Source organism: Gossypium hirsutum, chromosome A07 (assembly GCF_007990345.1).
Source record: "Gossypium hirsutum isolate 1008001.06 chromosome A07, Gossypium_hirsutum_v2.1, whole genome shotgun sequence".
NCBI lineage: Eukaryota > Viridiplantae > Streptophyta > Magnoliopsida > Malvales > Malvaceae > Gossypium > Gossypium hirsutum.
Genome location: NC_053430.1, coordinates 51,720,952 through 51,743,182, shown reverse-complemented (window position 1 = coordinate 51,743,182; position 22,231 = coordinate 51,720,952). Strand labels below are relative to the sequence as shown.

The window sequence follows — 22,231 nt, the reverse complement described above, 5'->3', positions numbered from 1 at the left end:
TTGTATTATGATAGTCATGTGTGAAAATTTTGATACAAAAATTTTATCGATTAAGGGTTCGTTTGTTTGGGAGTAAAACATTTCTGGAAAAGCTTTTCAGTATTTTCTAGTGTTTGTTTGGCTGAAAAAATTTCCTAAGTAAGATGAATTACAAAACACGGGAAAACAAAGACATTACTTTAGGAAAATGTCTTACCATTTTTATTTCGGTAAGACAATTTCAGGAAAAGAAGCAACATGATCTTCCCTTCCTCTTCCCCTTCCCCTTCCCCTTCCCTTCCCTTCCCCCATCCTTTTCGGTAAGAGTTTGCTTTGATCCGTGAAAAATTCCCCCAAATTTTTCATCAAAATTGAAAATTTTCAATCGTCTTCTTTTTTAATCTTCTCGATTCCGAATCTCTCCCAGAAGGTAATCTTCTCTTTGTAGCTTCTTTTTCTATTTTGATTTTTATTTCTTTATTCGTGATTTCTTTGTCTATTTCTTTATTTTTTAATTTTTTCTGGGGTTGGGATTAAATTTTATTTTTTAAGTTTTCCCCAGAACATGAGCTGTATGTCTCACACTCTATTCCCTCTCTTCTATGGCGTTGGTCGAACACTTGATTGAAATGAAACATTGTAAGTTGGTGAGACAAGCGGCCAATATATCAGAAACCATGACCCTTATCGCTTTGAATAGTCTTTCACTCGTCTCGTAATTTTTTTCTTTATAGTCTAGCAAAAGGGATTGGCTTATCCTGTACATGGAATTAACAGCGAATACCTTGATAGGCCACTTTGAAGGGCTATCTATTAGACACAGATTCGCATTGTTCTTCTTAAATTCCATGAATATGTTCGTTGCTGAATCAGAAAGTACTTCTAGTATTTCCTTTGTGATTTTTCCTTGGAGGGACAGTTTAAGAAGGTCCACATTTAGCCACCTATGATATAGCTCAACAGATAGCTAGACAATATTCGCAGCCTTCCCGATGTTTACCACCATTGCTATGAGAAGTAGTCACCTCTATAGTACCTTCCTTCCTGTTGTCTTTCCTGTCACAGTCATCCCAAGATTTAAATGAAACTGCAGCATGTTTTTGAACATTTAAATGAAGGACTTGTGATATTCTCAACATATATACATTAGTCAGATAGATTTTAGTTTTAACATCATCTCAAGCTCAGTATGAGAACTATTTTGGGGGGTTTTGAGCTTGTATTCATTTACCTTTCCTTGATATAATTTGAATGATAACTAGCTTTATATATACGCACTTTATAATATAATTATCTTCATGCTTGTTAATTGTTAAACAATAAAAAATCACTACCTCCGTTCTCTTATCTTGATCTTTTCAAGTTCTTTCTACCCTCTTTCATAAAAAAATTCTTTCTACTTGGTCTAACTTTTACTTCTTAAGATGTTAGGTGTTAATATGATTTCAACAGTTGAAGATGGTATTCATAAAAGGAAAAACTCTGAAAATAAACCTTTTATTTGAATTTTTGACGCTTCAATGTTTTTGCATGCTAATGTCATGGCTGCATACACTCTGTCTTACATCTTGTTCCAAATGATGAGTCGAATGACAGATCTTTGGTGATCTAGATGCTGCAAATATTGTGTTCACATGTGGAGCAAATGTTTTGGCTGTGGGGATAAATGTAACTCATCAAGTTGTTTTGACAGGTTCTCATTTTGGCTATTTCTCTATCTTGGTCAATATGTTGTTAGCGAGGATTATTTTATTATCTATAGGTCTATATGAACACCTTATAATTTTAATTTCTAGAACTTCTTTCCTCATTTTTTTATTCTTTCTTTTGAGTTTCCACCTTTTTTTTAATCAAATTTGTCATATTTTAGATTTTGACTGAGAAACATTGGCTAGTTCAAATGGAAGATTTGCTCAGTTCTTGTTGAAGATACTAGAGGTGTACTTCAATTATCATCATGATGCATACAGCACAAAAGGTTCGTCTGCCGAAAACGGTTAAGGGATTTCTACTGAACCGTGACGTTTCTAATTTATTCATTACCATTCTGCAGTTGTGTACCTTCATGATCCAACAGCCATTCTTGCAGCCATTAATCCTTCACTTATCACCTATGTGGAGGGTGCTGTCAGAGTTCAAACAAATGGCATCACACGGGGACTAACACTAGTATACAACAAACAGAAGAGGTTAGATACTTTTTTGTGTGTATTGGAACTAAAGGAGACTAAATGAGCTTTATTAGAATATTTAATTGCAGCAGCTAGTAGTAAAAAAAAACTATTAACCATAATTTGTAAATAAAGAAAACCGACTCCTTTGAGTAACTAAACAAAGCCCTATTTAAGCCACACTTGACTGTAGAGAAAGAGTAATAAGCTTTGCAGTATCATGACATGTCAGTTTCAGGATTCTCTTATTAAGCCATGACTTATAATGTTTGAAAATGGAATAAGCTACTGGATGAAGTGATACAAAGTAAAGGAAATCAAATTATATATGAAAGCTTTTTCTATGTAGTGATGTTGTGCTAGTCTTGGATTGGAGATAAAGTAGATATAATGTGTAGACATGCAGTTGTACCCTTCAAATTCTGTAATGATGTATGATTGTTCGTTATTGAGTGGGATGCATTTGAGTAGGTTTGCTAAAATTACGGAGTGGTCCGATCAACCACCGGTAAAGGTGGCAGTCACAGTTGATGCACCTGCTATTCTCAAATTGGTTATGGAGAGGTTGATGGAATGATGATGAGGATGGTTGCATTGTGTAATCAGTGTAAATGTTTAAGACAGTATAAGCTTTGTCAATAGACTAATTTGTTCTGTTACGGTAGCTGTTATTGTTTCAATAAAAGGTAATAATTTTATGCTATTTTTAGTTACTATTGTAATAATTTTATGTTATTTAACACATGTTTTACAATTTTTAGATATAAAATAAAAAATAATTAGTACAAATTTAAACATGCAATAATAAAGATAAGTAAAAAAATTTGTAAAAAATAAGACTTCTTCAAAATAAGTGAAAAATTTTCCTTTTTTTACCTCAAACAAGTCGTATGAATAGCTAAAAGTTACTAGTTGTGATTGATTTATAATTAATCAATAATTAGAACATGTGAAAAAAATAATATTCCATGTGAAAAAAGAACTTGAATAGCTAAAGGTTGAGAAGTTATAATAATAAATTCTTAAATGTATATTTGTTTCATTTAAAACAGCTTTTATGAAATATTTTCAAAAAATCTACCAAACAGCAGAAAATATTTTACACATATTCATCCAAACACCAGAAAAGTAAATCATTTTCAGAAAAGTAAATCATTTTCAGAAAAGTAAATCATTTTTCAGAAATTATCTTCTGGAAAATATTTTACTGGCAAACAAACGGAGCCTAAGTGTTTAATTACGAGAGGGACTAAATTGCATAAAATGCGAAAGTTGAATTCTAGTAGCTATAAGGATTAAATAGCTATGGAATTCAAAACTAGAGGTTCTTATATGGTAATTAGACCATTAAAGAAAGGTATGTAGATTTTTGGTGACTCATCTATGAAAAATTAGAAAAGAGTAGGGACTAAATTGTAAATTAAAATAAATAATTAATTAAAAAGATGATAAAAGATAACATCTTATTATTTTTCTCATCTTCAACCCCAAAATTATATGGAAACCCTAGGAGAGAGAGAAGAAACTTTCAAGGCTTAATTGGGTAAGTTTCCTTGTCCCGTTTCTAGTAATTTTGATATTTTTGAAACCGAGATAGCTTAAACTATCTATTTGGGGGGTTAATCTAAAAAGTTATCAAAGTATGGAAAATGGGTCATGGATGTATATGCTGAAAATTAGAAACTTAAGATAGAAAATGAAAGGTTGTTGATAGATCAACAACTTTTACAAAGTGATTTTTGATGAAAACATGATTTAGGGACTAAAATGTAAACTTGTAAAATTGAAGAAAAATGTTGAATTTTTATGAATACATGTGCTGTAAATTTTTTAATGGGATTTTGTTTAGGCTTGGAATAGGGAGTCAATTGCATAAGTTTCTTTTTCCGCGCCTAGGGACGAATTTGAAATTTATGGAAAAGTTTGGGGCAAGATGGCAATTTTTCCTAGGACGTAAATTTAGTTCAAATAAATATGAAATATGAGAAATTGATGATTAAATCTATTTATATAGATTTGGACAACACAAATGCAAGGTTAGACCGAGGAAAAGAAAAAGGTTTCGGATTAGTAGATTTTTATACGTGAAAAAGTGTTGAGGTAAGTTCGTGTAACTTAATCGAGTATGTAAATATGTTAAATTGAATGTTATGATTGTATGAAATATGAATTATATCTATGTGAATGTTATAAATGTCTGAAATGATTACATGTTCGGAAATGTTGGAAAAAGGGTAAAGTCTCGCTTGAATATTGAATTTCGATGGATAAATGTGCTTTCCCAAAATGAATGGGGTCCTACATTTGTTGCTGACGGGATTTATCTCAGACGAGTAATTCTATTGATCTCATTATAGAAAGGATTTGTCCTGGATGGGTAATCTTGATATAATCTCTCTCGAGACTATGTTACAATTAAGGTTTAGCCTGGACTGGTGATCTTAATTGAGCTTTTTTGAGCATACATTACCTAATGGATTTAGCCTGGACTGGTGATCCTAATTGAGCTCTTTTGAGCATACGTTACTTAATGGATTTAGCCTGGACTGGTAATCTTGTAATACGATATGTGGCTCGAGAGTGAGGTCTTTAGTTAAGTGCCCTATGGGTGCCCTTGAATAAGAATTGATGGATTATTGAATCGTACACCTTGAGTGTACTACTTGAGCATCCATTGGAATTTCAATGATTCAACGGACATAAAACTCTTGACATGGTATGAGAATTATGAGATGAAATGATAATGACTTGAAAGAATATTACATGACGAGCTCATCTATCTTTACTTGATAGATATGAAGATTTTGGTGACTAACATGTTTGATTGAATGCATGTTTAGGCAATTTTGCTAATGGATGGAAAACATGATATTGTATGCTTAGATTTAATGAACGAGATTGGTAAGTTTAGTTTCTGTTATACGAACTTGCTAAGCATGTAATGCTTACTCTATTTTATTTTCCCTTGTTTTATAGTGCTCGAAAGCTCGCGGAGGTTGGAGATCATTGGAGCATCGTCATACTATCATCTAGCTTATTTTGGGTATACTTAGTAAAATCATTTTGGTATGATGGCATGTATAGGACAACTTGACCATTAGTGGCATGATAATGATGCTTGTAATCTAGCCATTGGAATGGCTAGTAATGGTTGTTTTGATAAACTTGTAATGTCATGTTATGGTAGTTAAATATATGCTAAGTAGTTGATCAAATTATGTTTAATATATGGATTGAATCAAGGTAAGATTGTAAGCATGTATGCATGTAATGGTATGCCATGAGGAATGATGGAATTTGTTAAATTTGAATACTTGAATTGGTTGGAATGTACTTGGTATGTTTTAGAGCAGAAAAATGGTAAATTTGGGTGACAAATGAAGCTAGGAAAAGACTTTATTTTATCCACATGGGGAGACACACGGGCATAGGTCTAGACCGTGTGTCACACACGGCTTGGTACATGGGCATGTGGTTAGGCTGTGTGTCCCCTACACCTTAATTTTGAGAAACAGAATGCTCAGAATTGACCACACAAGCAGAGACACGAGTGTGTGTCTCAGCCGTGTGTGCTACACGACCTAGAACATGGGCGTGTGTCTTGGCTGTGTGAAACATGCACCTAATTTAGAAAAGAATTAATTGACCACACGGCATAGCACACGGGTGTGTGGCATGGCCGTGTGCACAAGTCAGAGAGTTACACGGGGTTGAACATGGCCTGCAGCACGGGCGTGTACTAAGGTCACATGGGCATGTCCCTTGGACCATATGGGCGTGTGAGCCCTGCACCTTGGAAAATTTTTTAAATTTTGCAAAAAATTCTTAAAGGTTTCAATTAAGTCTCGACTTGATTGTAATACTCATTTTTGGCCTTGAAGGTCCAATCAAGGGACGTTTTTAATGATCTTGATTAATGAATAGTAATTTACATAAATTATTTCAAAATGTTTTGAAAGTTTCGGTAATGCTCTGAAACCCTATTTTAACGACGGATATGGGTTAGAGGTGTTACAATCACACTAACAAACAATTTGGTAAATTTCTTAAACTTTTAAAAAAGTTACATATCAACTTACCGTTTATTGAAGCTTTTTCGCAGATGCCCAATTCAGTTAAATTTTTAAAGGATCTTTTGGAAAACAAACGGAAGTTAGATGATTCGTCGCACGTGGAGCTAAATGCAGTGTGCTCATCCATTTTGCAGAATAAATTGCTCAACAAATTGAAAGATCCAGGGAGTTTTACTATTCCTTGTTTAATTGGTAGTTTAAATGTTAATAATGCTTTGGCTGATTTAGAGGCAAGTATTAATGCAATGCCCTATAAAATGTTTAAGCAACTAGGTCTTGGGAAACCCAAACAAACTAGGATGAGTATTCAATTAGCAGATAGAACCATTAGATTTCCTAGGGGTATTATTGAAGATGTTCTCGTTAAAATTGATAATTTATATCCACAACGGATTTTGTTGTTTTAGACATAGATGAGGATAGTGATAATCATAGGACGACCCTTTTTAGCAGCTGTAAAAACTACTATCAATGTTGGTACAGGTGAATTAATACTTCGTGTAGGTGATGACAGGATTAAACTCCAAGCTCGTGAATCTGTTAAGACATCTAGTGATTGAGATGGTTATACGAGTTCTGTTAATATGAATAACATTGTGGCTCAACCTTCTTTGCAGGAAACCCCTCAGAAAAATGTGATGGAGCCACATTCCAGTCCATGTGACAGAAACAGAATGACTCATGACGAACGAGTGTTACACATCAATGAACTAGACAAATGGCGGACACATGTCCAGGAGAAACCAAGAATACACGATGCAAAACCAAAACGACGCCATGACAAGCAGAAGGATGGAACGAACCAATTTAAGGTTGGAGACCAGGTACTGTTAAATAAAACAGATCCTCAAATTGCCATTCAGAGCTTAATGTAAATGGAACAACTCCTTTTACGGTATTGAATGTCTTCCTATACGATACAGTCGAGGTAACTCATTCTGAATTCGACACTTTTAAGGTAAATATTACTCAACTCAAACCTTATTTTGATAATAGAATTGACAGCGAGAAAGAGGAGTTTCAACTTCGTGAACCACCGTGACCGTGCAAATTTGAGGTAAGTCGAGCTTAGACTTTAAATAAGTGCTTCTCAGGAGGCAACCCGAGCTTTAACATTGCTAATTTCTTAATTTTATCTCATGAATTTTTTTAAAAAAAATGAGTTTTTAAAACCCACACGGCCTGGACTTACGAGACTGTCGCTAGCCGTGTACAATCTTAAGACTTAGTTTTAAAATTCTAAAGAAATCAACAGTGAGTTACATGGGCTATAGAAACAGCCGTGTAACCCACATGGCCTAGACACACAGGCGTCCAAAAATCAACAGAGACACGTCCTAAAATAGTCCACACGAGCGTGTGACACAGCCGTGTGGACCACACAGCCAGGACACAAAGGCGTGTCCTAGGCCATGTGAAATCTGGAGCTAATATTTCCAATTTTAAAACAAGTCAGAGAGTTACACGAGCAATGTACAAAGCCGTGTGCAAGACACAGCCAAGCCACATGAGTGTGTGAAAGGTCATACGGGTGTGGGAGAAGCAAATGAGATTGCACATAGCCATGCGACACAGCCGTGTGTTCCACACAGTTTGGACACACGAGCTTGTCTGAGGCGTGTGAAGACTAGGCTTGTATTTTTAAGCACACGGGCTGAAAACTTACCACCGTGTCCTATTTTAACCCCAAAACATAACTTTTTCTTTTTACTTTCATCTTCTTCAAATTGCCGAAACCCTAGCCGTCGTCAGCCTTCACCTTGTAACTCTGGCCACCGTCGTTCTCCACCACCCTCACAACCACCATTCGTCCTTGTTTCGAGCTACACTAGCATCTCTTTCCTCTTCTTTTTCCCTTTCCCTTCCTCCCTTTTCCTAATTTTTATCCTCCAACCCGCACAGTAGCTCCTCCACCCCCGAACTCTACAACCCTTCCCTCTCCCTTCCAGAGCCTTCTCTCCCCTTCCCCAACTGAAACCCGATCCCATTCTTTTTCTCCCCATCATCCAACTGCCCCCTTTTTTCCTCTCTCTTTTCCTTTCCTTGACCAGCCACCCAAACCCATCGCACCTAATCCTCTCTTTTCTCTCATGTTCACACACCCATCACGCACACTCACCCTTACGCCGACCACGACCGGCGCACGACCTGGCCCCACCCATCATTGTTTGCACTAGCCTCATACTTCCAGTCACCGTCCGATGTTCAGTTGGTTTCCCCTTTTACCCTTTTACCCTTTTTCCTTTTTCTTATTTTTATTATTAGTTATTTTATTTATTTTATATTATTTATTTTACTATTATGTTTATGTTATTTCCTTTATTTATTTATCCCATTTTAGTGTTTTTACTATTCTCCTTATTTGATTATGTTTATTTTCTTATTTAGTACAGTAAGATTAGGTTAGCTTTTATTTTCATTCTTCTTTTTTTTTCTTTTTGCTATATTATATATTACTATTTAGTATAATTATTTATTTCTCTTATTGTTATTTTTATGATTCATTATTTGTTCATCTTATTATTATTCTGCAGCATTTATATAGTTCTAGTACTCGTTGTTGACTTACTGCTCTCTTACGAAAAAGCTTCATTTTCTTATCTTGTCATTATCTTAGTATTATTATTGGTTTTACTGTTTTGATTCTCCTTTTTTATCATATAGTTTTCTTTCATTCTAGCTCTTGCATTATTTTATAATAATTAATTATTTTTCAACAAGAATTTAACCGAATTCGCATTAATTTAAGTTAAAAAGGGTATGAAAAAGTATGTAAATTTTTGTGTTTCCAGCCACATTGGGGCAGGTCCGACTAGCTGATGATGTTCACGCATTCATTACCACAGCTCCGTGGGACAGATTCTTCTCCATCATCGAGCCCACCTACATGAAGCCTACTTTGGAGTCCTGCACGACATTTATTCTACAGTAGGTCATGATGACTCATGACGAGCCAAGCACCATCACTTTTTGACTTGGTGGATTGGTGCACCAGATAAGTGTCCACGAGTTCGGTGCTACTATCAGATTCTACACTGAGGAGTTCATGAGTGTCGAGAACTTTCTACGTCTATATCGGCACTATAACACCCCAAACCCAGCCTAAACGTTATGACTGGATTTGACGTGCCACATCGAAACGTTAAAAACATTTTTCTATTCTTAGTCCAGGAAATCGTACTTGATGTTCAAAATATTAATTCATTAAGGGTTAAAGTGAATGGAAGCTGTGCACCAGGTAGGAGACCGGAAAAGAGGAGGTGAGTCCATCGGACTGCTTAAGTACCAAGCTCCCTTCGAATCCAGTCCTAGACATGCACACCGCCATTGCCACACTCTAACATCGTGTATAATTTTAAGTTACGAATGTAATTATGTTCATTTTTAGAGAAAAAAAATATTTGATTTTGGAAAACGTTACCATAGGTGAAGCCTTGCTTGTAATCGTCTTACTTTGAAATCAATTTATGTTTTTGAAAGCGCGCCCTAGATCTACCCAATTCTGATAGTTAATATAAATTAAGTTCATTACAATAAAATATAAATCAAAACCATAAAATAATTGAGCGGCCTTATTACATTTGAAAAACCCAAAACCATAAATGAAAATAAAAGGACGTCTAGTTCATCAGAAAGAAACCGAATTTGCAGACTCGCGTGGCCACTCTGAATCCCTCATAGGTCCAAGCCCACTACGGTTGGGGATTACCTGTATGGATGAAAATAAGGGATGAGTTTGGGGAAACTCAGTGTGTAAAATTAACCCAACCATAGCCCATATCGACTCAAACCACAAAAACAAAATAAATTTTCCTTAGCCCAGAACAGAATACAGAATTAAGCCCATAGGCCCATAACAGATCAGATCAGATATTTCATGTATATGCAAAACCCAACCCATAACCAACCACATACACCCCCTTACCAACCTTTCACCATGTGGGGAGACTACTAGACCCACCGAACTGCTACACGCCTCAGAAATATGCAGCATGGCTGCCAGAACAGATAATGTGACAGAGTCACCAGATACAGATAATCGTGGCAGAGCCACCAGAACAGATATATGTGGCAGAGCCACCAGATCAGATAATTTGTGGCATAGCCACCAGGACGCTTCCTCCATAATATAACTCATGCCCCCATGCAACAGATACACAATAATGGCATACATCATACAGAATCAGGTCATTATGCTTTTTAGTCAAAAATAAGCCTAAGGGTATAATGGTCAATTTACATCTAAGGGTATAATGGTAATTTTGCATGCATAAGGGTATTTCAGTAATTATTACCTATGGCTAGGGTTTCATGCTCGTTTTAGAGTTTACCAAGTATTCAGAAACACTTACCTCGTCTTTTAACCAAAGTGGGCCTGTTGGCCCATTGGCCCAATTTAGGCCCATTAAGCCCAAAACGTCATAATACACCAAAATATCGCCTTCTACAGTCTTAACACTTGAATTTACCAAATACGTTAATCAGTCTTTCTTACGAGCATTCGTACACTCGCAAGCCCACCAAAATACCGGCTTTTCGGCATTTCGGCTTTTCGGCTTTTGTCGATCTAGTCTATGAGAGGGTGTCAATTACACACCTGATTTGTGACGATATGCTGACGAGATCCCCACACGAACTACCTACAATTAGATTACTAACACGTTAATCTAACTACTAAAAACGAACTATAACTAACCCCTTACCATATTCGGCCCAAAGCACCTTAGGCACTAGCGAACTTACCTTTGCCAAAATTAGCGATTGTGTTTAGATTCAGTCGTTTCCCCTTGCCCAAGCCTCTGATCAGCAGCCTCTGAATCGCACTATCATCATAATAAACAATTGTCACAACCCTTAGAGCCTTAATGCCCAATCGATAGCCTCCCTAAGCCTTTAGGGATTTCGGCTTTTCTAATTCTCGTAATAAAGAATAGATTAAAAAACTTACCACCAGTTTCTTCAGCCAATGATTTCACTTAAGCTCTTATTTGATTCTGATGTAGATCTAATCCTCAAATCCTAGCAGAAGTCGATCCTTTAATGATCTAAGAATTCGGCTATGCCCCTAAAATATGGGGTTTTCGGCTTTTAGTAACAGTAAAGAAGAGATGAGGGTTTTGTAGTGGCTTTGTCGATAGAGGTTTGGGGTTCAAAAAAAGAAAGAGTTGATCACCAAGAATGAAGAAAGACGAAAAAGAAATCAATAGATTTGCTAGGAGAATTCGGCACAGACAATATGAACCTTCCGATTTTTGGCTTTTGTGATATTCGACTGTAAGGCTTAAAAATAAAAAGAATAAGGAAATGGTGAAGAGTAAAGTGGTAGAAGGATTCGGCTATGGAGAAAAGAAGAGGAAAAGGTAGATGGAAAGAAAAAGAAAAGAAAGAAGGAGGAGGAAGGATGGTCAGAGAAATGGCACAACACACCCAAATGCCGAAATTCCTACTACTAGAATACTTAGCCAAATTTCCCATGCTAAAGTCCTTTGGTCGGCCACCTCTTGCTCCTTGATCAGCTCCTAGATTTCCTCACCTATCCTTATCCTTACTCAATCCCCTTATCATCTTAAACTCTCCCTAACAAAGTTCCCCTTTGAGTTCCATCACCTTCCCTTTATGTGCACAAAAATAAACACCTTATTTGCTTGTCTTGCAGCTCGAACCTGGGCTCTTCCTACACTTCTACACGCCACTTTTATAGCCTTCCCAGTGGTGCCACATGCCACTTTTCCACTTGCTTCCTTATGTCTTATTTTACCCAAATAATACTTAAGAGCCCAGTTAACCAGAACCTCTTTGCCTTATGGATTAAAATCACTTAAAATTACCAGGTTTTAGCTTAAGCTTGGGCCTTCTAGAGGCCCAGTAACATAATTAAACCTACGCCAAACAGTGAAAACACAAAAATTCTAAAATTCACCAAAATTTACAGAAGCCCTGAAAATTGGGGCGTTACAACTCTACCCTCCTTAAAGAAATTTCGTCTTCGAAATTTTACCTGATTCAAACAGATGAGGGTATTGCTGTAGCATCGCCTCTTCTAGCTTTCACGTAGCTTCCTCTCTGCCATGATTATGCCAAAGTACTTTCACTAATGGGACAGATTTCCTTCTGAGAACCTTAACATCTTGAGCCAGTATCTGCACAGGCTCCTCCTCGAAGGTCAAATCAGTTTGAATGTCGATTTCTGCGACTGGTACGACATGAGCAGGATCAGAACGGTAGTGCTGTAATATAGAGACATGAAAAACATCGTGAATCCTGTCTAACTCAGGAGGCAGTTCCAATTGATAAGCCACTGGGCCTACTCGCCTCAAAATCCGGTAAGGCCCAATGAACCGCAGACTCAACTTGCCTTTCTTACCAAGCCTCAATATCTTCTTCCAGGGAGAAACCTTTAAGAAGACCATATCCCCTACTGAGTACTCAATCTCCTTACGCTTCGAATCTACATACGATTTTTTCCTATCAGATGCTTCTTTTAAATGATCCCTAATTATTCTGACCTTATCCTCAGTATCTGCCACCAATTCCGGTCCAAGAACTTGTCGCTCCCCTAGCTCCGTCCAACAACTAGGTGTACGACACCTTCGTCCATACAGTGCTTCATACGGTGCCATTCGAATACTCGCCTGATAACTGTTATTGTATGCAAATTCTGCCAACTGCAAGTAATCCTCCCAACTACCTCGAAAGTCAATTACGCATCCCCTTAATATGTCCTCCAGAATCTAAATGACCCTTTCCGACTGACCATCAGTTTGGGGATGGAAAGCCGTACTAAAGTTCAACCGCGTCCCCAACGCCTCATGCAACCTTTGCCAAAACCGAGATGTGAATCTGGGATCCCGATCAGAGATAATCGAAACTGGGACTCCATGAAGTCATACAATCTCCGCCACATACAGCTTGGCTAACTTTTGAAGCGAAAAGTCAGTACGTACTGGTATAAATGGGCCGATTTGGTCAACCTATCCACAATCACCCATACTGAGTCTTTCTTCGATGGTGTCAAAGGCAACCCACTCACAAAGTCCATGGTTACCCTCTCCCACTTCCAAAGTGGTATTTTCACTGGTTGTAAATGTCCAAAAGGTAATTGATGCTCAGCTTTCACTTGCTGGCATGTCAGACATTTTCCTACAAACTCTGTTACTTCTCGTTTAAGTCCAGGCCACCAGTACAATTCTCGCAAGTCATGATACAACTTATTCCCTCCAGGATGCATGGCACAAAGTCCCCCATGAGCTTCCTTCAATATTGTCTACCTTAAATCAGAGTCCCTCGGAACACAAATTCTTTCTCGGAAACACAGAACTCCATCACCATTTAAACCGAACTCAGAAGTTTCCCCTTCCTTAACTTGTTGAAAACGAGCGACCAAAGACTCATCTTTCAACTGCTTTTCCTTAATCTAGTCCACCCAGGTTGGCCTTACTTGCAATTCAGCCAACAAACTGGCATCATCATACAGACTCAAACGAGCAAACATTGCTCTCAGATCAGATACAGCTCTACGACTTAGGGCATCAGCTACCACATTAGCCTTTCCTGGGTGATACTCGATCAAACAATCATAATCCTTAAGCAACTCAATCCATCTCCTTTGCCTAAGGTTCAGCTCCTTCTGAGTCAACAAGTACTTAAGACTCTTATGGTCCGTGTATATAATACATCTTTCTCCGTACAAGTAATGTCTCCAAATCTTGAGTGCAACTATCACTGCTGCCAACTCCAAATCATGCGTAGGATAGTTCCCCTCATGAGGCTTAAGCTGTCGTGATGCATATGCAATCACCTTACCCTCCTGCATTAACACGCAGCCCAAACCTACATGTGATGCGTCACTGTAAACAGTAAAATCCTTCTCAGACTTTGGCTGAATTAACACAGGTGCTTCAGTTAGAACTTTCTTCAACTTCTCAAAGGCTTCCTGCTGGGTCTCAGTCCATACAAACGGTACCCCTTTCCTTATGAGTTTTTTCAGAGGTGCTGCCATCACAGAAAAACCTTCCACAAACCTTCTGTAGTATCCTGCCAATCCTAAAAAACTCCGTATTTCTGACACTGACCTAGGCGGCTTCCACTCCAAAACCGCTTCAATTTTTTAAGGGTCCACCTTAATCCCCTCAGCAGAGACCACATGTCCTAAGAAAGTTACCTCCCTCAACCAAAATTCACACTTGCTAAACTTCGCATAAAGTTCCTTCTCCCTTAACACTTGTAGCACTATACGGAGATGCTCATCATGCTTTGCTTCAGTTTCAGAATATACCAGGATATCGTCAATAAAGACGACTACGAACTGATCCAAAAATGGTTGGAACACATGATTCATTAGATCCATAAATGCTGCAGCAGCGTTCGTCAGCCCAAATGGCATAACCAGAAACTCGTAATGACCATACCGAGTCCTGAATGCCATCTTATGGATATCTGTCTCCTTGACCCTTAACTGATGATATCTAGATCGAAGGTTGATCTTAGAGAATACAGAAGCCTCTCTAAGCTGGTCAAACAGATCGTCAATCCTTGGCAGTGGATATTTATTCTTAATTTTCAGTTTGTTCAACTGGCGATAATCAATGCACATCCGAATTGTACCATCCTTCTTCTTCACGAATAGCACCGGTGCTCCCCATGGAGACACACTTGGCTTAATGAAGCCCCTATCCAACAAATTTTGAATTTGTGCCTTTAGCTCCACCAACTCCTTCGGTACCATTCTATACGGTGCGAAAGACACTTGCGCCGTTCCAAGTAACAAGTCGATTCGAAACTCTACTTCCCGGTTCGGAGGCAATCCTGGAAGCTCCTCCGGAAAAACATCTTGGAACTCTTTTACAGTTCTAACCTTATCCACTGTCAATCCCTCCTCTTCCGACTGGCTTACAAATGCCATATAGGCCTCACAACCTTCCTGAATCCATTTTTCGGCCCTCAATGTCGACACCATATTAGACAAATAATCCCTTCGCTCACCTATCATCATAACCTCCTCACCCCCGGGGTCCTTAGCACCATTTGCTTAGCAGCACAATCCAAAGTCGCTTTATGCTTAACAAGCCAGTCCATTCCCAGTATGAGGTCAAATTCTCCAAATGGTAATTCCATCAGATCCCCAGGGAAAATCCTACTTTGAGTTTCTAAGGGTACATCCCTATGCAGTTTGTCTACCCTAACCGAATGACCTAAAGGACTTAACACAGATACTCCACTCACAATCTTCTCAGAGTGCACACCCAACGACCCAGATATGGCACATGCAACATAGGAATGAGTAGATCCAATATCCACCAAAGCAGTATATGGCATGCCAGAAACCAAGAACGTACCAGTTATGACGTCAGGTACGTCGCCCTCCTCTCGATGACGAGCTGCATACACCAAAGCTGGCTGTCAAGCTTTAGCATTTTTGACACCCCTGCCAGGTACCCCTCGACCTCAACCATTTCCAATTCCACCCCTACCTTGTCCACGTCCTCTCGGTGGTTGGGGTCCACCTCTTACAGGTTGAGCAATCCTCTGTTCAGTAACTTGAACCTGATCAGCTTTCTGAGGACAGTCCTGTACTCTATGCTCCATAGATCCACATCGGAAACAAGCACTAGAGAGTTTCCTAAACTCGCCCAAATGTACCTTGCCACAGTCTCCATAGATTGGTGGTCTGACCATATTCATCGGCACTGCTCGAACTGGTTCCTCCACTCTTGCTCTCTTAATAATCCTATTTGCACCACTCGAGGGTCCTGAATCCCTTCGAAAACGGTTCCGATCCTTCTCCCGATTTTTCTTTTCAGCACGCTTAACCTCTTCAGCTATCTTTGCCTTCTACACCAAGACCGCGAAGTCTCGCTCCCTCTGCGGAGCGATCAACACCCTGAGGTCATCTCTAAGACCATCCTCGAAGCGCACACTTCACTCATACTCTGTAGCAACTATGCCCACGGCATACCGGCTCAACCTCAGAAACTCGGCCTCGTACTCGGCAACTGTTTTACCTCCTTGCACCAGATTTAGGAATTTCTTCTTGCGGGCGTCCACATAACTCGCTCCAACATACTTCCCTTTAAAGGCTGTCTTAAACAGTTCCCAAGTTACCCTATCAGCTGGGGTCCCTTCTCTCACAGTGAGCCACCACTGATAGGCCTCGTCTCGTAGCAACGATACGCCTGCTTTCAGCTTCTGCTCTATCGAGCAGTCCAAGTCGTCCATAATCCGTTCCGTGGCCTCCAACCAATATTTCACCACATTGGGGCTACACCGGACATGCCCTTAAAAATCTCCGCTCCATTAGCCTGAGCCGTTCAGAAATTGACCCTCGAATTCCGTTGCTCGAACTTGCCCTGGCAACCCTTTCCAGAACACGAAGCATTGCCTGTGACAGGGCATCATCCCCAGCACTGCGGTCATGAGACTCCACCTCCGTTGCCGGTGGTACCGGTGCATCTGCCGCTGGCATATGTCCCGAAGACGAAGATCTCACTCGAGCACTTCCTCGGCCCCATCCACAGCCTCTTCCACGAGTAGCTCTTGTACTCATATCGTATTATCTGATTACAAATTTTATGCATTAGTTCAATATTCCAGTTCTTATTACAGATGTTTTATGAACCAGACAGTAATTCAGAGTTTGTTTTCACAGAATCGAAGTCTAGCTACAGTTTCAGTCTCTTATCAAAATTTTCCTAAGGTTTCAATATCATCCTATCCTAATGGGTTTTCAGTACAGACAGATATTTCAATAAAATATTCAAAGAAGTTCAGAGTAATACTTACAGGCTTGGGCCAGAGATTCGGAATGCCACCTTCAGAAGATTCAAAATTTTTTTTTGAAAATCTTTTTTTTTGTAAACCCATTCCACAGCTGAGTTGTTGCAACCTGGTTCTGATACCACTAAATCTAACATCCCAAACCCGGTCTAGACGTTATGACCGGATTAGACGTGCTACATCGAAACGTTAAAAACATTTTTCTATTCTTAGTCCAGGAAATCGTACTTGATGTTCAAAGGATTAATTCATTAAGGGTTAAAGTGAATGGAAGCTGTGCACCAGGTAGGAGACCGAAAAAGAGGAGGTGAGTCCATCGGACTACTTAAGTACCAAGCTCCCTTCGGATCCAGTCCTAGACATGGACATCGCCATTGCCACACTCTAACATCGTGTATAATTTTAAGTTACGAATGTAATTATGTTCATTTTTAGAGAAAAAAATATTTGATTTTGGAAAACGTTATCATAGCTGAAGCCTTGCTTGTAATCGTGTTACTTTGAAATCAATTTATGTTTTTGAAAGCGCGCCATAGATCTACCCAATTCTGATAGTTAATATAAATTAAGTTCATTACAATAAAATATAAATCAAAACCATAAAATAATTGAGCGGCCTTATTACATTTGAAAAAACAAAAACCATAAATGAAAATAAAAGGACGTCCAGTTCATCAGAAAGAAACTGAATTTGCAGACTCGCGTGGCCACTCCGAATCCCTCACAGGTCCAAGCCCACTATGGTTGGGGATTACCTGCATGGATGAAAATAGGGGATGAGTTTGGGGAAACTCAATGTGTAAAATTAACCCAACCATAGCCCATATCGACTCAAACCACAAAAACAGAATAAATTGGCCTTAGCCTAGAACAGAATACAGAATTAAGCCCATAAGCCCATAACAGATCAGATCAGATATTTCATGTATATGGAGAACCCAACCCATAACCAACCACATACACCCCCTTACCAACCCTTCACCATGTAGGGAGACTACTCGACCCACCGAACCGCTACACGCCTCAGAAATATGCAGCATGGCTGCCAGAACAGATAATGTGACGGAGTCACCAGACACAGATAATCGTGGCAGAGCCACCAGAACAGATATATGTGGCAGAGCCACCAGATCAGATAATTTGTGGCATAGCCACTAGGACGCTTCCTTCATAATATAACCCATGCCCCCATGCAACAGATACACAATCATGGCATACATCATATAGAATCAGGTCATCATGCTTTTTAGTAAAAAATAACCCTAAGGGTATAATGGTCAATTTACATCTAGGGGTATAATGGTAATTTTACATGCATAAGGGTATTTCAGTAATTATTACCTATGGCTAGGGTTTCATGCTGTTTTAGAGTTTACCAAGTATTCAGAAACACTTACCTCGTCTTTTAACCAAAGTGGGCCTGTTGGCCTATTGGCCCAGTTTAGGCCCATTAAGCCCAAAACGTCATAATACACCAAAATATCGCATTCTACAGTCTTAACACTTGAATTTACCAAATACGTTAATCAGTCTTTCTTACGAGCATTCGCACACTCGCAAGCCCACCAAAATACCAGCTTTTCAGCATTTCGGCTTTTGCCGATCTAGTCTATGAGAGGGTGTCAGTTACACACCTGATTTGTGACGATATGCTGACGAGATCCCCACACGAACTGCCTACAATTAGATTACTAACATGTTAATCTAACTACTAAAAATGAACTATAACTAACCCCTTACCATATTTGGCCCAAAGCACCTTAGGCACTAGCGAACCTACGTTTGCCGAAATTAGCGATTGTGTTTAGATTCAGTCGTTTCCCCTTGTCCAAGCCTCTGATCAGCAGCCTCTAAATCGCACTATCATCATAATAAACAATTGTCACAACCCTTAGAGCCTTAAAGCCCAATCGATAGCCTCCCTAAGCCTTTAGGGATTTCGGTTTTTCTAATTCCTGTAATAAAGAATACATTTGAAAACTTACCACCAATTTCTTCAGCCAACTATTTCACTTAAGCTCTTATTTGATTCTGATGTAGATCTAATCCTCAAATCTTAGCAGAATTCGATCCTTTAATGATCTAAAAATTTGGCTATGCCCCTAAAATATGGGGTTTTCGGCTTTTAGTAACAGTAAAGAAGATATGAGGGTTTTGTAGTGGCTTTGTCGACAGAGGTTTGGGGTTCAAAAAAAGAAAGAGTTGATCACCAAGGATGAAGAAAGACGAAAAAGAAATCAATAGATTTGCTAGGAGAATTCGGCATAGACAATATAAACCTTCGGGTCTTCGACTTTTGTGATATTCGGCTGTAAGGCTTAAAAATAAAAAGAATAAGGAAGTGGTGAAGAGTAAAGTGTTAGAAGGATTCAGCTATGGAGAAAAGAAGAGGAAAAAGTAAATGGAGAGAAAAAGAAAAGAAAGGAGGAGGAGGAAGGATGGTCAGAGAAACGGCACAACACACCCAAATGCTGAAATTCCTACTACTACAATACCTAGCCGAATTTCCTATGCTAAAGTCCCTTGGCCGGCCACCTCTTGCTCCTTGATCAGCTCCTAGATTTCCTCCCCTATCCTTATCCTTACTCAATCCCTTTATCATCTTAAACTCTCCCTAACAGAGTTCCCCCTTGAGTTCCATCACCTCCCCTTTTTGTGCACAAAAATAAACACCTTATTTGCTTGTCTTGCAGCTCGAACCTGGGCTCTTCCTACACTTCTACACGCCACTTTTATAGCCTTCCCAGTGGCGCCACATGCCACTTTGCCACTTGCTTCCTTATGTCTTATTTTACCCAAATAATACTTAAGAGCCCAGTTAACCAGAACTCTTTCCTCTATGGATTAAAATCACTTAAAATTACCGGGTTTTAGCTTAAGCTTGGGCCTTCTAGAGGCCCACTAACATAATTAAACCTACGCCAAACAGTGAAAACACAGAAATTCTAAAATTCACCAAAATTCACAGAAGTCCTAAAAATTGGGGTGTTACAGGCACATCCATTACACCCCATCTCGTTGTTGGACAGAGCTTACAGCGAGTCAGACACCCTATGACGTGAGTTACTCGAAGGCAACTTCTCTTCCTCCAGCTTTTGTAACACCCTTTACCTATATTTGATGTCAAAACAGGGTACGAGGGATTACCGAAATTAAACATAAGAAAACATACAAAACCGAGACATAAGTTTCCTTTCAAATTTAAAAATTTTAACATACATTCAATTCATCCCTATAAGAAGCCTACGAGGCCCAAAATAAGCTTTGGCAGTGGTTCGGGACTAAACCGAGAACTTTGGAAAATTTCACAACACTTAGAAAAAAAATTTATCAAACAAAGGTCACACGCCCGTGTGGCTTGGGACACACTTGTGTGGGCATGCTGTGTGGTCACACACTCCAGTGTCCAGACCCCGTGAGTTTGTCTGTTTTTCATCGATGAACAAAAAAAAAGTCACACGGCCAAGGCACATACCCGTGTGCTTAGGCTGTGTGGTCGATTTAATTTTCCTAATTTTTCATAAAATAGGTGCAAACTTCACATGGCCAGGGCACACGCCCGTGTGTGAGGCTGTGTTGTCCACATAGTTGAGACATACACCCATGTCTCTGCCCATGTGATCGATACTGAGCATTCAGTTTTGCAACAATTAAGGTGCAGGGGACACACGGCTGGATCACACGCCCATGGGGCAAGAGGTGTGTCACATACAGCCTAGACACACACCCCGTGTGTCTACCCATGTGGACATAAATAAGGCTATTTACCAAGCCTATTTGCCACATTTCCATGCACAACCTACACAACAACATATAATACCAATCCAAGAATATACATTCAACCCAATCAGCCAAAAACAAGGCATCCACACATCATTCACATACTATCATCTATCACATACAACCATCACATGCTATTCAACTTAAACCATACAAATTTCCACATCCATGAAAGGCATCATCATATGCATATACTTAAACCAATATTAGCCAATTTCAGTGGCCATTTACAAAATGAATTATCAACCAACATAAGCCAACACATTTGGCCAAATAAAAGACCAAGTCCCTATACATGCTATAACTCAAAACAATAAAATCATTGGTACCCAAAATGTTAAGTTGATAGTGTGAATGGATCTTCGACAGTGTTCGATCCCCGAGCTGGCTTGGTGACACTATAAAACAAGGGAAAAGAAAGGGAGTAAGCTATATAGCTTAGTAAGTTCCCATGCAAATAATAAGCATTATAGAATCACATTTAACATACAGTTAACTTGAAGTAAATTAACCTAAATTTCATTATAATCTCATAATCAAACTTACTCTTCACAACCTTACCGAGGGATTCATCACATATCGAGCTCATTAAGCATGAGTTTTATGTACATACCTATATCAGTTTACAACATAACCTGTTCTTTCACAACTTTGACAATTCTTGTTGCAGTTCCTGTTGAACCACTTGGAATACTAAAGGATACTTGGGTATCTCGCACACAAGGTACCACGCCAATGCCATATCCCAGATATGGTCTTACATGGGACTTGTATCGATGCCAATAGCCCAGCTATGGTCTTAAACAAAATCTCATAGCCATATCCTAGATATGGTCTTACACGAAGTCTCATAATGATGCCATATCCTAGAATGGTCTTACATATAGTCTCAGTAACCCTAACGTCATGACATTTGTATCCTATCTATTCCTAAGGTTCAATCAGCATTTCACGTTTATCGTAACTTTTTCGAGCACACTCAATGGTCGATCATAATTCATACAATATTAAAGTAATTAACGCATAAATAACAATGCATTAATTACATAAGAACTTACCTCGGCACAAAATAACGAAAATGAATCTAATCATCAATAACCTTGTTTTCCCCCGATCAAGGTTCGAACATCGTCTTTCTTGATCTATAATAGAAAATTTAAATTATTTAATTATCATATTGCTCGATTCGGTCTGAAAACCATACTATGGCAAAATTATCATTTTGCCCCTAACTTTTCACATTTTTTCAAATTAGTCCTTAGGCTCGTAAATCGAAATGTATTCAATTTCTTTGTTACCCAAGCCTAGCTGAACCATATACATGCTTATAACAGCATAAATATTTCATTAAATCACACTTTTACACACATTTTGAAATCTTTTTACAAATAGGTCCTTTTAACATTTTCATCAAAAATCACCTAGTAAAAGTTGTTTATCTAACATTAAACTTGC

General features: G+C 38.8%; 1 long non-coding RNA gene and 1 pseudogene across 2 annotated transcripts; both read left to right on the top strand.

Moving 5' to 3' along the window:
• Positions 1-22,231, top strand: part of LOC107938166 (peroxisomal membrane protein 13-like) — a 51,173-nt pseudogene that overhangs the window by 15,943 nt on the left and 12,999 nt on the right.
• LOC107938167 (uncharacterized) lies at positions 187-2,853 on the top strand. Of its 2 annotated transcripts, none has more exons than XR_001694842.2 (5): positions 187-409; positions 1,576-1,672; positions 1,850-1,957; positions 2,033-2,168; positions 2,622-2,853. It is a non-coding gene; the product is annotated as an uncharacterized lncRNA (long non-coding RNA). The 2 variants fall into 2 exon arrangements; XR_005930061.1 differs by having other exon boundaries at positions 200-409; positions 1,592-1,672.